Genomic DNA, 14,463 nt, shown 5'->3' with positions numbered 1-14,463 from the left:
ACCGTTTATCGATTACAAGTTCGAAGAAAACAAAGAAAAGTTGATCTTTTTATAAGATATTCTTACAATAAAAATTAAAGATTACAACTTTATCAAACAAAATGCAGAGGACGTTTATCACCCGTTGCTTTGCGTGGGATCTTTGCCTGTGCCGAGGACGCGTTAGTCCATGGACCGTCGCGGATCAGATCCGGTTGACAAGTTTGATTAATGCTCTTGTTTCACGAAGGAAACAATTGTAGCAGTGACAATCACGACCAAGCGGGATTGTGGCTCTTCTCGAGATTAAAACAAGGTTTAATCCGGAGGAAGGAGGTTCTCGAGATTAAAACAAGGTTTAATCCGGAGGAAGGAGGGGGAGAGAATCTCAAATCTTTCGAAGGCTTTTTCTTTATGAAAAAGGAGAATCTCAAATCTTTCGAAGGCTTTTTCTTTATGAAAAAGTTCGCCAAGATTCGCTGATTCTCCTCTAAAATTCATGATCTACTGTTCAATTGGACAGCACCTCGCCCTTAAATTTCAAATCTTCTCAATTGAAGACCTTGGGCTTCTATTTATAGGCTTTTGTCACCATGTTTTCTGATAAGATCTAGTGTTTTGACGTCATCTGCCGTTGATAACCGCCTAGGCGCACTTAAGGATAACTTCAGAACAATTGGGGAGGTCCTGGGACGTAAGAATTCTAATAAAATATCAAAATCTATGCTTTGGGAGGTTTGGGAGGCCCAGATAGTCGTGGTGACTTGGAGCTGTGCGAGTCACCATTTGGTGACTCGGCGTTATGTGAGTCACCGTTTGGTGACTTGGCGCTATGCGAGTCACCATTTGGTGACTCGGCGCTATGCTAGTCACCATTTGGTGACTCGGCAATATGCGAGTCACTTGGCCAATTATCATCTTTTTTTGACTTTTTTGGTTGTTTGCCATTCTTTCGGTTCGCTTGCTCTCTCCTTTACACGTGTTTCGTGAATTTGTTGAGTTGTGTGCTTTTACCAATTCTCTTAATGCTTTTCATCGTCGTCCGAAAAACTTCTTTGACTTGGATGATATCATTCATCATCTTCTCTTTGTCTTGAACTACGTGTGGGAACCCATAGGTAATTTTTGATGGCTACAGGGTCTTGCTGACCCACAGGGGGGGTCGGCGTGGTCTAACCCTCGCTTGCGCTGGTCAGACGGATCTGACTCGCACGGGCGTGGGTCGGACGCATCCGACCAGCACAGGCACGGGGGTTTTGGCCTTTGGAGTTTTTCGATTCTCCGGAACTTGTATTTTCTGTCGTTTTGTTTACTCGCTCGTTGTTTGACTTGTACGTTCTGCTCGAGTTGACCGACGCGTGTGAGTTGATTGATGCGTGCGAGTGGATTGGCGCCCGCAAGCTGACCGACGCGTGCGAGCTGATTGTTAAGCGTGTTCGGATACTTGGAGCTAATTGACGCGTACAAGCTGACTATTAGGCGCGCGGGCCACTCGGTTCGCCGTTTCACTTCATGCGCTTGTCGGCATCAGATAATCCTCTTAGACTCAGATAACAACGTTCGTCATCTTCTCTCCTTCTCGAGCTGTGTGCGGACACCTATAGGCATTTTTAGACGCCTACAGTTATTACAGAACTCCATAGTTAGTTGTTTATGTTCAGACTCTAGACTTGTATTTCATTTTGTAGAAGCTGAGAGCCATAGTGATACTTTATTTGACTCATTGTACTTAAGGTTTATTTCAGACTCAGAGATATTTCTATTCTATTTTAGTTAGGCTTACTGATGAGTATTCTCTTATTGCTTCTGTGTACATCTGGTTTGTTCTATCTCTATTATTTGTCTGTCAGTACTTTCACCTATTTGTTGTTTCCACTAGAGAGATAGTGACTGTGATGGTGAAACATGTCATAGCATGTTGTTTGGTGCTTGGCAGGTTTGACATTCCGGGTTTTACCTTGGACTGCAGCCTTGCGTGAAACTTGGGGCATCACAATTTGTATCAGAGCTCTAGGTTCTAATATCCTTAGGATCATTCATGTGTCATATTGTGGAGTTAGGATAGAGTTTTCTAGGAATCATGTATACAGTCCGCTAGAAATTCCTAGTATGAGTGAGGAAGTATTATATATGTACGCAGAAAATTACAATTTTTTTTATGATGAACTATTTGCTTTGAATAATAAGGCATGCTATGAGTAATATGTGATACGATTTACTTATTGATATACGTTATATCTTTTCCTGCTTTAGATTCTATTTACTGAGTAATAAGCCATACTTCTATATTATAGATGTCAAGAAGAGATCGTGGACGCCAAGGTACTCGTGCTCAGGGAGCTGAGCAAGTTGATAGAGAGTCCGAGCTGCAGCAGGCTCCGCATTACTTAGTATATCTTATAGCACCATTAGCTGCTCGACTAGCAGCTATTGAGGAGCAGTTAGCAGATCAGGTTTGACAGGGAACATCTATTCAGGAGGAGATACCAGAGGGGACACCGGTAGTCACACCACCACCTTCAGTTGATGATGGAGTGGCTGAGCAGGAGGCTTGGCTTCGTCTGGTAGAGAGGTACCATAAGTTGAAGGCTCCAGAGTTTCATGGTTCGACGGATTCCATTGTGGCACACAAATGGAAGGAAGATGAAAGCAACATTTTGGACATGCTTAATGTGAATACTATGCAGAAGCAGAGGCTAGCAGTTTTTAGCCTCAAGGGCAATGCAGGAGGATGGTATCGACTTTGTTTTACTCTAGAGCAGAGGTTGACGATCTCATGGGAGATTTTTGTGTATTTCTTTGAAGAGCAGTATGTTTCGGCTACAGCGAAAGCCGGGAAGGAGTTAGAGCTGGCTCGGTTGGAGCAGGAGGATATGTCGGTGATGGATTTTGAGAGTAAATTCATGTTACTACTTAGATTCAATGGAATTTGGCACACCGAGGAGAGGCAAGCTCAGATGTTCATGATGGGACTTTGCCCAGGTTTACGCCGATATCTAGTATCTCGGAGGTTCCATTCAGTACGGGAGGTGGCAGATGCTACCATGGCTCAGGAGACAGACACCACTATTTATTAAGGGTAAAGATGGTAATGCTAAGTCAGGATAGTTCGGGAATAAAGGTAAAGGTAAGAGACCTCTTACAGGCTTAGAAGGACCCCAGCAACAGGGCAAGGGTCCACATCAGCAGGGTTCCCATAAGAAGGGCCATCAGTAGGATCAGAGTGCACAGCAGCAACACCGATTTCATGGGGCGATTTCATGGGGCTTGTTTCAATTGCAATAAGCTCGGACACAGAGCATCAGAGTGCCGCAACGCACCCATAGCAGGCTAGCAGGGTAGGAATCAGTAGCAGCAGCATCAGAAGCACACTCAGGGATGCGGTCAGGGTCAACAGTTGAGGATTGAAGCACCTCCAACAGTCCTGAGGTTTGAGGGATATGTACGAGAGATTCAGGAGACCTAGCAGGGAAAGATAGTCCCATATGTTCCAGGCAATGCAGTGCAGCAGACTGGTAGAGTGTATGCAGTTGTTCCTCACGATCATGGCACGAGCGGAATGGTGGTGGAAGGTACTTTTGTAAATTCCTTTCCAGCACGTATTCTTTTTGACTCTGGCGCTTCGCATTCTTTTATCTTCTATGATTTTACGGTTAGACTTCAGCTTGTGGTGCAACCATTAGATTTTCTTTTATCAGTATCTGCTCCTTTAGGGGAGACGTCTCTTTTAGAGAGTGTTTGTAGGAGATGTATCATCAGTTTGGACGATTCTGAGTTCATGATTGACTTGATCGTGTTGCGTATGTCTGAGTTCGATGTTATTCTTGGTATGGATTGGTAATCTTCCTATCATGTGAATATCGACTGTTTTACGAAAACAGTCAGTTTGTGAGCTTATGGTGGAGCTGAGTTAGTGGTAGTGACCTCCAGAGGCAACCAGTTTGCGGAGTCATATCTGGCATACGTCGAGGAGTTAATATTACGGGATCAGGGCATAGATTTGAGTGAGATGCGAGTGGTCTCAGAGTATTATGATGTCTTCTAAGACATACCAGGATTACCTTCAGTGAGAGAGGTCGAGTTTTGCATAGAGTTGCAGCCAGGAACCATGCTAATTTCCCAAACTCGCCTGCTGAGATGAAGGAGCTACAGATCCAGCTGGATGAGTTGTTATCTCAGGGATTCATTCGACAGAGTCACTCTCCGTAAGGAGCATCGGTCCTCTTTATGAAGAAGAAGGACGGGAGTATATGATTATGCATTAATTATCGTGAGTTGAACAAGATCACTATCTGAAATAGGTACCCATTACCGAGGATCGATGACTTGTTCGACCAGTTACAGGGGCTCAGTGTTTTTCGAAGATAGATCTTCGTTCCGGTTATCATCAGTTACGGGTTCGAGAGATGGATATTCACAAGACCCCTTCTTAACTTGATATGGGTCTTTTGAGTTTCTTGTCATACCATTTGGGCTGACCAATGCACCCTCAATATTCATGGATTTAATGAATCAGGTTTTTTGTTCATACTTGGACCAGTTCGTGATAGTTTTTATCGATGATATTCTTATATATTCGAGATTGGAGGCCGAGCATGAGTAGCACTTGAGGTTGGCATTACAAACTTTACGGGAACATCGGCTGTATACAAAATTTAGCAAATGTGAATTCTAGTTATCGGAGGTCAGATTTTTGGGCCATGTCATCAACCGGGAGGGCATTATAGTAGATTCGGCTAAAGTAGAGGTCGTACTTGATTGAGAACCACTAAAGACAGTTACCGAGATTCGTAGCTTCTTAGGTCTGGCAGGCTATTTCAAAAAATTTATTCAGGATTTCTCAAAGATCATGACACTACTTACACGCCTTACTAAGAAGGTTGTACAGTTTATTTGGGCCACAGAATGTCAAGAGGCCTTTGAGACATTGAAGACTAAGTTGACTTCAGCACCAATATTGATTATTCCTAGCAGTGATAAGACTTTTGTTGTCTACACTGATGCATCCTTATCGGGTCTTGGAGGAGTATTGATGTAGACCCAAAGAGTTGTAGCTTATATTTCGAGACAGTTGAGGACTCATGAGCAGAATTATCTCATGCATGATTTGGAGCTAGCAGCAGTGGTCTTTACACTGAAGGCGTTGAGGTATTATTTATACGGAGTACAGTTTGAGTTATTCACATATCACTAGAGTTTGAAGTATCTTTTTTCATAGAAAGAACTCAACCAGAGACAACGGTGATGGATAGAGTTTATAAAGGATTACGAGTTTGCTATACAGTACCATCCGGGAAAGGCGAACGTAGTAGCAGACGCGTTGAGCAGGAAGCAACGTCGCGGGCTAGCGGCTTTGAGGTGTTCACTATATCGGGATCTTTATACCCTCAGCCATTATGATTTCAGGCCAGAGATTGACGGGAGTAGTGTCTTCTTAGGAGCTTTATCAGTACAGCCGTCTTGGAGTGATAGAGTAGTCAGAGCTCAGTTAGAGAATTTTTGGATTCAAACCTGTAAGGGGGAGATTTCTAAAGAGCCCAATGATGATTAGACTATTAGAGTAGATGGAGGCCTTAGGATGAATGGCAGGATTGTCATGCCGAATAATCTATAGCTAAAGAGGAAACTTTTTGATGAGGCACATCATAGCAGATATACAGTGCACCCAAGCATGACGAAAATGTATAAGGATCTGAAGAGGCATTTTTGTGGAGTGGTATGCGCAGAGAGATTGCAGAGTACGTGGCTAAGTGTTTTACCAGCCAGCAAGTCAAGACAAAACATCAGAGACCTGTAAAAACCCTATAGCCTTTACCCATTCCCGAGTGGAAGTGGGTAGATATTTCTATGAATTTCATAGTAGGGTTGCCTAAATCAAAGAAAGGAAATGATTATGTTTTGGTTATAGTGGACAGATTGATAAAGTCGGCTCATTTCTTATCCGTGAGGATGACTTATACGGCGGACACATATGCGAGGATTTTTATTCAAGAGATTGTCAGATTGCATGGAGTTCTGGAGACGATTGTATCAGATCGGGTCTCAGTCTTCACATCCCATTTCTGGAAGAGTTTTCAGGATGCTTTTGGTAGTCAGTTATTATTCAGTAGTGTCTTACATCCCCAGACAGATGGTCAGACCGAGAGGGTGAATCAGGTGTTGGAGGATATGCTGATAGCATGTGTTATAGATTTTCAGGGTAGCTGGGAGGATCACATCCTATTGATTGAATTTGCATATAATAATAGTTGGGCAGGGTGAATCGGGATGGCGCCGTACGAAGCCTTGTAGGGAGGCCTAGCAGATCGCCTATATGTTGGGCAGAGCCAGATGATAGTCTATTACTTGGCCCAGAGCTAGTTAGGCAGACCATGAAAAATGTGACATTGATTTGAGAGTGCATTCTTGCTGCACAGAGTCTGCAAAAGAGTTATGCAGATCAGTAGAGACGACCCTTAGAGTTTTTGGTCGGAGACTTAGTTATGTTAAAAGTATCACCGATGAAGGGCGTTCAGCAATTCGGTAGACGGGGGAAGCTTGCCCCGAGATATGTTGGTCCCTTCAGGATTATCGAGTGCATTGGAATTATTTCTTATAGATTAGACCTTCCAGCATTGATGTCGAGTATACACTATGTCTTTCATATTTTGATGCTCAAGAAGCATTTGCGTGACGAAGAGTAGCAGAGGGTGATTGATTCACTAGAGGTTGAGATACAGGATGATTTGACTACCGTAGAGATTCCGGTATGCATTCTTGCTAGAAAGAATAAAAAGCTTAGAAACAAAGTCATTTCATTAGTAAAAGTTTAGTTGAACCGGCAAGGAGCCGAAGAGATTTCTTGGGAGCGCGAGGAGGATGTTCGTCGTGACTACCCATACCTGTTTGAACGGGTAAGGTCGATATTTAAATGTTCTTATATGTATTGATAGATTTGATTATATGTGTTATTTAGTCACATTTACATTTAATGCTAGAATGGGTCATTCAATACTTAGCTCTTAATTATTCGAAACATATGGTATATATATAGAGGGTTCCTTGTTTGGATTTTTCACCTGACGTACTAGTTCCGTCTAATTAGGGGTTAAGTGAGGATGCACATATTTTAGATTGGTTAAGTTTAAATATGGATTATGATTCATATCTAGGGATTAATGGTACGAGATGTGTACGTAAGGGTTTCCTTATCTGGATTATCCCCTCTCAGTGCTTTTCTCATATTATTAATTCCTAAGATACGACTGCGGAACTTCGAGGATGAAATTCTCTTAAGGGGAGGTGAATGTAAAACCCTAAAAATTTGTGTTAATATAATTAATATGCGATTAATTATGATATATGGATATTTATTATGATAAATATAGTTAAATGGTATATGAGTAGTATACCATGCATTTTGAGTATAAACAAGATCATTCGCGAGGAAGAAAAGAGTCGAAACATGCACAATGCCTAAAAATATGAGAAGCTAGAAAATTCCAGTCTGGTCGACCGTCACGGTCGACAGCAGTCTGATCGACCGTCGCGGTCGACCGCAGTCCGATCGACCGCCACGGTCGACCGCAAAACCTGCAGAGAGTTAGATTCCTATTTTGAATTGGTTTCGATTTTCTAAAGCACACATCCATTTTCTCTTATTTATATATCATATGTTCACGATTTTTTTAGTTTTCTAAGAACCCTAACAGCCACCAAAACCCCTTTAAACCCTAATTTGATTCTTGGAAAAGATTGGAGGCTTTCAAGCGAGATTTTCAGCTTTTGGATTGGAGATCTTCTTTGGCTTGGCATCTTAAATGTTTTTCTACAAATCTCAGGCAAGTTCATCTCTACTAATCCTCTTCCTAGTTTTTAAAACATTTTTAAAGAGTTTTTTAACATGTTTTATAAAGCCAAAATGACTAGTTTATGAATAAAAGTTAATTCTTTTGTATTATGTGTATAAAGACTAGGTCTTTCCATGTTAAAAAGTTTGAGAATGAAATTACATAAATATTTAAGATCTGAAAATGATTTAAAACGTTGTTTAATCTGAAGAAAGATGATATGTTCTTCGTTTTGAGTTTTTATGCATGATTTAGGGTTTTGTATATCAAGTTAATGCAAATAGTCATGCTATATATGTTGAGATTGCTTCCAGAAATTTTTATCTTCTTTAGACATGCTTTCATACAAGTATTATGTTGTTTTAATCATGTTTAGATCACATAAACACGACATGAACACAACACACACAATCAGTATGAGATTCTGGAAAATCTGCCCACGGTTGACCGCGCCTTAGTGGCGGTCGACCGCATGCAGGACAGAGGCCTGGGTAGGCCCTGAAACCCATCACGGTCGACCGCCACTCAGTCTTTGGTCTTGTGCATGTTTTGTTCGACTGTTTGAGTTTTCGTGCGAGTCTTTTGACCTTGTACTATTATGATACAATGATTATGAGTTGTTTAACACCTGGGATGTCAGTGAATACCAGATATGGACACGCACACCGAGATATGTACACGTATGTTTAGAATATATTATGTTAACATACTTTTTGTCATAATTTAATTTGATAAATAAATATGAAGAGTATAGTAAACTCATGTATCCAGAATAAGGAGATAAAACCTATTTCCGCAAGACGATTAAGTAAGAGTATTACAAAAGTATCGTCATTTTATGTATCCGGAATAGGAAGATAAAACCTATTTTCGCAGGATGATTGAGTAAAAGTATTATAAAAGTATCGTCATTTCATATATCTGGAATAGGGCGATAAAACCTATTGCCGCAGAACAATTGAGTAAGAATATTACAAGAGTATCGCTATTGAACAAGGAGATGCACACATGTAAGTATTATCAGTTGTAGTTTTGCTTCCATATTAGATTCCCGCGAGTAGGGTACTTTCTTTGAGATTGTGGCTTACATGATATGACTTATGGTTAACTTTTATTTTGGATGAGATCCCTCTTACATTAGAGCCGTCTACTTGAGTATAGTTTTGAGATGAGATATTTATTCTACATGTTTGAGATTTGGAATGTTTCCTTTTGTTTGCTGTTTTTCATTCATAGAGTTTAGAGTTGGTATTTTTGGAGTCACAATTTGAGACATGGTATATACATAAGGGTTTTCTTGTTTGGATTATTTCGCTCGACGTACTAACTCTCGTGTTGTGGATTCCTAAATACTAATCTTTGGATTATTTCGCTCGACGTACTAACTCTCGTGTTGTGGATTCCTAAATACTAATCTCCAGTTAGAGTTATATGAATGACTAACTCTCGTGTTGTGGATTCCTAAATACTAATCTCCAGTTAGAGTTATATGAATGATTTCATACTTTATGTACTGACTCTATTTTCTATATACTCCTACCCCTTCCCCTAGGGTGAGGTGGAGAGGATCTCGCTATAGCGTTTTGACGCTCGTTGTTTTCCCCCCTTTCATACAGCGAGTCCGGCATACGAAGAGTCGCAGGTTGATGAGATTTCTTCATAGATTCTATCTAGCTATTTATTATTTTAGTAGTTATTACAGCACTCCACAGTTAGTTGTTTATGTTCAAACTCTAGACTTGTATTTCATTTTGTCGACGCTGAGAGCCATAGTGATACTTTATTTGACTCATCGTACTTGAGGTTTATTTCAGACTCAGAAATATTTCTATTCTATTTTAGTTGGGCTCACTAATGATTATTCTCTTATTGCTTCTGTGTACATCTGGTTTGTTCTATCTCTATTATTTGCATGTCGGTAATTTCACCTATTTGTTGTTTCCACTAGAGAGATAGTGACTGTGATGGTGAAGCATGTCGTAGCATGGTGTTTGGTGCTTGGCAGGTTTAACATTTTGGGTTTTGCCTTAGACTACAGCCTTACGTGAAACCCGAGACGTCACAGAACAGCAACAAAATAGGTATAATACACTAGTTAAGCGGGGAATTCTAAGTACCCGCTACTTGGATGAAAATTGTTTGCGTGAGTTAGGGCTGTGGGATGATGTTTCATACCTACTAAGACGGGTTGGTTGGATAAATTTTGTAGATGCTGAACACCCCACGTATGAGCATATTACTCTTGAGTTTTTGAGTTCTCTTGATGCTGTTTTATTTATGGTGAGGGAGTAAAAGAAGGAAAAATCACTTTCAGACTATTTAACCAGTCCCACACATTTACATTAGCACAATTAAATGAGATATTTGGTTTTCCGGATGGTGGGGCTAGGATTGTCCCTAAAAATTTTAAGTTGACCCCCTTCTGGACTTCCATCGCATGCTCTACCACTCAAAGAACCTACGATCCCTCGATGTTAAGGGCCTCTGCTATTTATAACCCATGCTTTAGATATTTACAGAGGTTCATGGCTTTCACCATTTTCGGTCGAGGCGAGAGTGATGGAGTCATGTGTCAGAGAGAACTCTACTTCTTATGTGCTATGGTTGAGGGACACAAGGTTGACACAGAAGCTTTTATGATTCATCATATGTGTCGTGTAGCGAGAGCAACGAGTGGAAAAATTGTGTTTGGTGGCTTGATTACCACTTTAGCTTACGGGATGGGTTCAGGGGAGCTCGTAGAGGGACTTTATCCTTTAAGCCCTAGTGCGTCCATTAACCTCGATGCTTGTCTTCATATGAAATTGATTAGTCATAAGGGCAATAGGTTATGGTTATATTTTTAGGACAATTATCTTTTCCCACTCCCTGATCCTGATCGCACGACCATCCATGTTCACGCCAATTGGTCCTACCTCACATCTAATTTTGTGAATTGTGATGGTCACGAAGTTGTGTCAGCTGAGGATGCTGACACGGTACCCCCAATCCCTATTTAGGCTTAGCCTTACAGGGGAACTAGCTCTTCTCGTCATCCTGATTGGTCAGCGGAGTTATCATCTATCCATATTTCCCTTGCCTCCCTTACTAACAGTGTAGGTGCCATCGACCAAGAGCAACAACGTCAAGGATAACTCCTGGACTCTATGCACCACATGATGCAGTCTTTTCATAAGTGGCAGCGCCGCCAGGATGCCTCCGCTCCACCTCCTTCTGACCAGTGAGTTGGTATGTCCCCTGCACGCTTTCACTCATTTACATCATAATACATTGGGGACAATGTAGATTTTAAGCTTGGGGGTGTGGGTTGTTTATTCATTGATTGCCTGTCTATAATTGCCTGTTTTTCTTTTATTTTAGTTTTTCTTTTGCTTTGTTTCTTCTCTTCAAAAAAACCCATGATGCGGCATAATTATGTACCAAAATTACAAGTGCACAATTGATCAAGTTATAGTATAAAAAATTATCGATCCCACGAGGAAGGTAATTTTAAGAGATTGTTAGAATTGGTTCTTATGTTGTGTACGTGACAAAATAGGATTAAAGAATAAATGTGAGAGTGGAGAGTTATGATGAGTGAGTGTGATTGTTATGAATATATGCAAGTAACAATAAATTGAATTTTAGAGAAGAGAAGTAAGAATCAAAGAATAGAATAACAAGCAAGAATAAAAAGAGAGAAAAACAAGAAAACAAAAGATGGAAGATTCAGTATGAGAAATCTGAATCCACTAGCTAATCTCAATTACAAAATACAAACTATTCTCTTTTTATCATATTTTACTTTAGATTTATTAAGCATAGACTATCAAACCATTTAAGGAAAGTATAACCTATTAAATTATTATCTAAGTAAAATTAGATTCATGACAAGAACAACAACAAGATAGTAATCCTAGAATTCATAAGTATAATCTATCAAACCACTCAAGATAAGCATAGATTATTAAATTCTTCTTCTATCAATTAGTTCTCTAGTTGATTATCCTATACATGATTATTTTAAGTGTAAGAGAATAGTTTGCATAACATAAAGGAAATTAGATTAGTTTCATACAATTCTAAGATTCCTACAAGAGTTAATTTCACATCTTAAGAAATAAAAACAAGAAGAAAAAGAACTAATTACAAAAATAAAAAGAAGAGAAAAATCTAAACTATAAACAAGAAAATAAATCTACTCTACAAATTAAAGTGCAAAAAGGAAATAAAAAGACAAGAAAATAAATCTACACTACAAGCATAAATATAAATCTAACTAATAAGCAGTAATAAAGAAATTACTAAAAAGAAATAAAATAGAAAAATAAAAGAAATGCAAACCTTTAAACTTTTCTTCATCTTCATCATCATCATCCAACAAAGAGAAGAAAATTTGAAGTGGTGAAAATTTTATTTTATTAATTGTAACAAAAGTTACAAATTTGGAAGGCCTTTTTAATTAAGAGTGACACGCCTCTTCAAATAGAGTTACAAAAATTTTCACATCCTTAACCCCTCACTGTCTACCCCTATTTATAGTAAACATCAGTGAATGTGAGCCATTGGATCAAAATCTTATCCAAAACAATCCATTTTCAGCCTTTGATGCATAACAGAATGTCTAACATCGATTCAGGCATCGATGCCCGCATTGATGCTAGCATCGATACTCCAATAAAAACTTTGACTTCATGGTTGGCTTCGTCTCGTCGAGATAGGTGATTTTCATATATTATATGTTAAATTCCACCTTTCGGATTGGGATATATCGTCGTTTCTTTGCGGCCAACCATCTTGAATACATTTTTTTTTATATTTGATTTTTTTATTTTCTTTGGCTTCTACAAGCTACTCGGCTAGATTCTAGGCTTGGGCTTTTTGGCTTTTGCTTGTGTTCTTCATTTAATTCATGGATTTTTATTGAGAGAAGAGATCTTTGGTTTTATTCTTGATTAACCTGTAATTAAAGATAAAAACAATTATTAGTGCTATATTTATTTATGTAAAATAGATAATAAGGGTATAAAATTATAATAAAAATATGATTATTAACCCAAAAAATAGGGAAATGATCTTCTGATGATGACATGAATCCTTAACCTTTATTGATCATTGAACTAGATAGATGCTCATTAATCGAGACTTGACAACTTCTTAAACCACCTTTCAACTGATTCTCAAAGGCTTTTGATTACAAGTTAACAATATGAGAGAACCAGACTTGAATGTTCTCTTGTCTTATAGGATTTAACATTTATGTGGCTAGCATCATAACTATTACTCTTGTAGGCATTGAAAATTGCCTATAGGTCTCCATGAACGGTTCAGTGTTAAAGAGCGACGATGAACGTCACCATCCGATCCACAGGAGTCCAATTGACGTCGACGAACGACTAAAGCGAATCGACGAGCTACGTGAGCGGATAGGATTTCGGAACAACAAAGACCCGGACCAACCGGGAACCCGGCATTGTTCACAAAAAAGGACAACGCCCTTCGTGCCTCGACCACTCTACAGATAATCCAACCATCAGAGCAGATCGAACTCTTCGCCAAGCATCCAACGCACCTGGAATTACTCAAATCCGAGTCCGGACTAAGAATCTACGGGGAAAACAATCATACACCTCAAAACGGAGTCCCGACAGGTCGAAACACCCCGGGGGTGTCTAGGAAAAGCCTAGACACCCCAGGGGTGTCTCGGCCAAACCGAGACACCCTAGGGTGTCTCGGCCATGGCCGAGACACCCCAAGGGTGTCTCGGCCTGGCCGAGACACCAAGGGGTGTCTAGGCCCCCTAGAGGTCCCCTAGCACCTATAAATACCCCCCTTATCCTTTTGTTTTGGGGGATGATTTTTGGAGACCCTTGGCGAAGCCCTGCTGCAGTGAAGAGTGGTCGTGCGCTTCAACAAGGAGAGGAGAGGTCTACATCAGAGCCTTCATCACCCGTTCCCCCGTTTCCTTAGTATTACCCTTCGCCGGTAATCACTAAGAAGAGCTGATATCTCGTTTTAGCCGAGATAGACGCTTCAGGCTTCTAGATCTCACGCGGATCGACGAAGCTCTGTCCGATTTTTTTCGGGAACAGATCTGATTGCCCGGTGGTCCACGGATATCAACATCCCCGTCACAGGCCAAAGACCCACGCAAGCAAGAGACCGCAAAACAGGATCTTGCGTTTATTTTCAAGAAAGTTGTAATTTTTATTTCTTTGTTATTTGAATTCATTTGTAACGATTGAAGTTTAATGAAATCAATGATGAAGGTAACTTTTTCCGAAAACAAGCTGGCGACCACAGTGGGAGCCAATGGCATCGCTACCGAAGCCGTCGTGACGCAACCGGCATTCAAGATCCGGGTGAATGAAGAGATCGAATACGAGTTCGGTCGGCAAAAGTTCGAAGAAGGCCTCTCTTCCTCCTCCTCCAGATCCGCCTCTCCGAACAGGTGCAGGAAGGTAAGCTCTTCCAGAAATATTTGCAGGACCTGCGGCTCGAAGATCCAAGATCCCATTGCCGCCGCTGCACTCGCACCACGTGACGTCCCCACGTCGTCCAACGTGGTTGAGACCGCAGATCCGGGCTCCTCCCCTGCCGAAGAGATGGCTTCTGAAGACGCTCCAGCATTATCAAAGAGAGCACGCCAAAGACGGCGTCAACGCCTTGCTCGTCA

This window comes from Asparagus officinalis, chromosome 5 (assembly GCF_001876935.1).
Source record: "Asparagus officinalis chromosome 5, Aspof.V1, whole genome shotgun sequence".
In the NCBI taxonomy this organism is placed as follows: Eukaryota; Viridiplantae; Streptophyta; class Magnoliopsida; order Asparagales; family Asparagaceae; genus Asparagus; species Asparagus officinalis.
The sequence above is the reverse complement of the archived record's forward strand: the minus strand, read 5'-3'. Positions refer to the sequence as shown.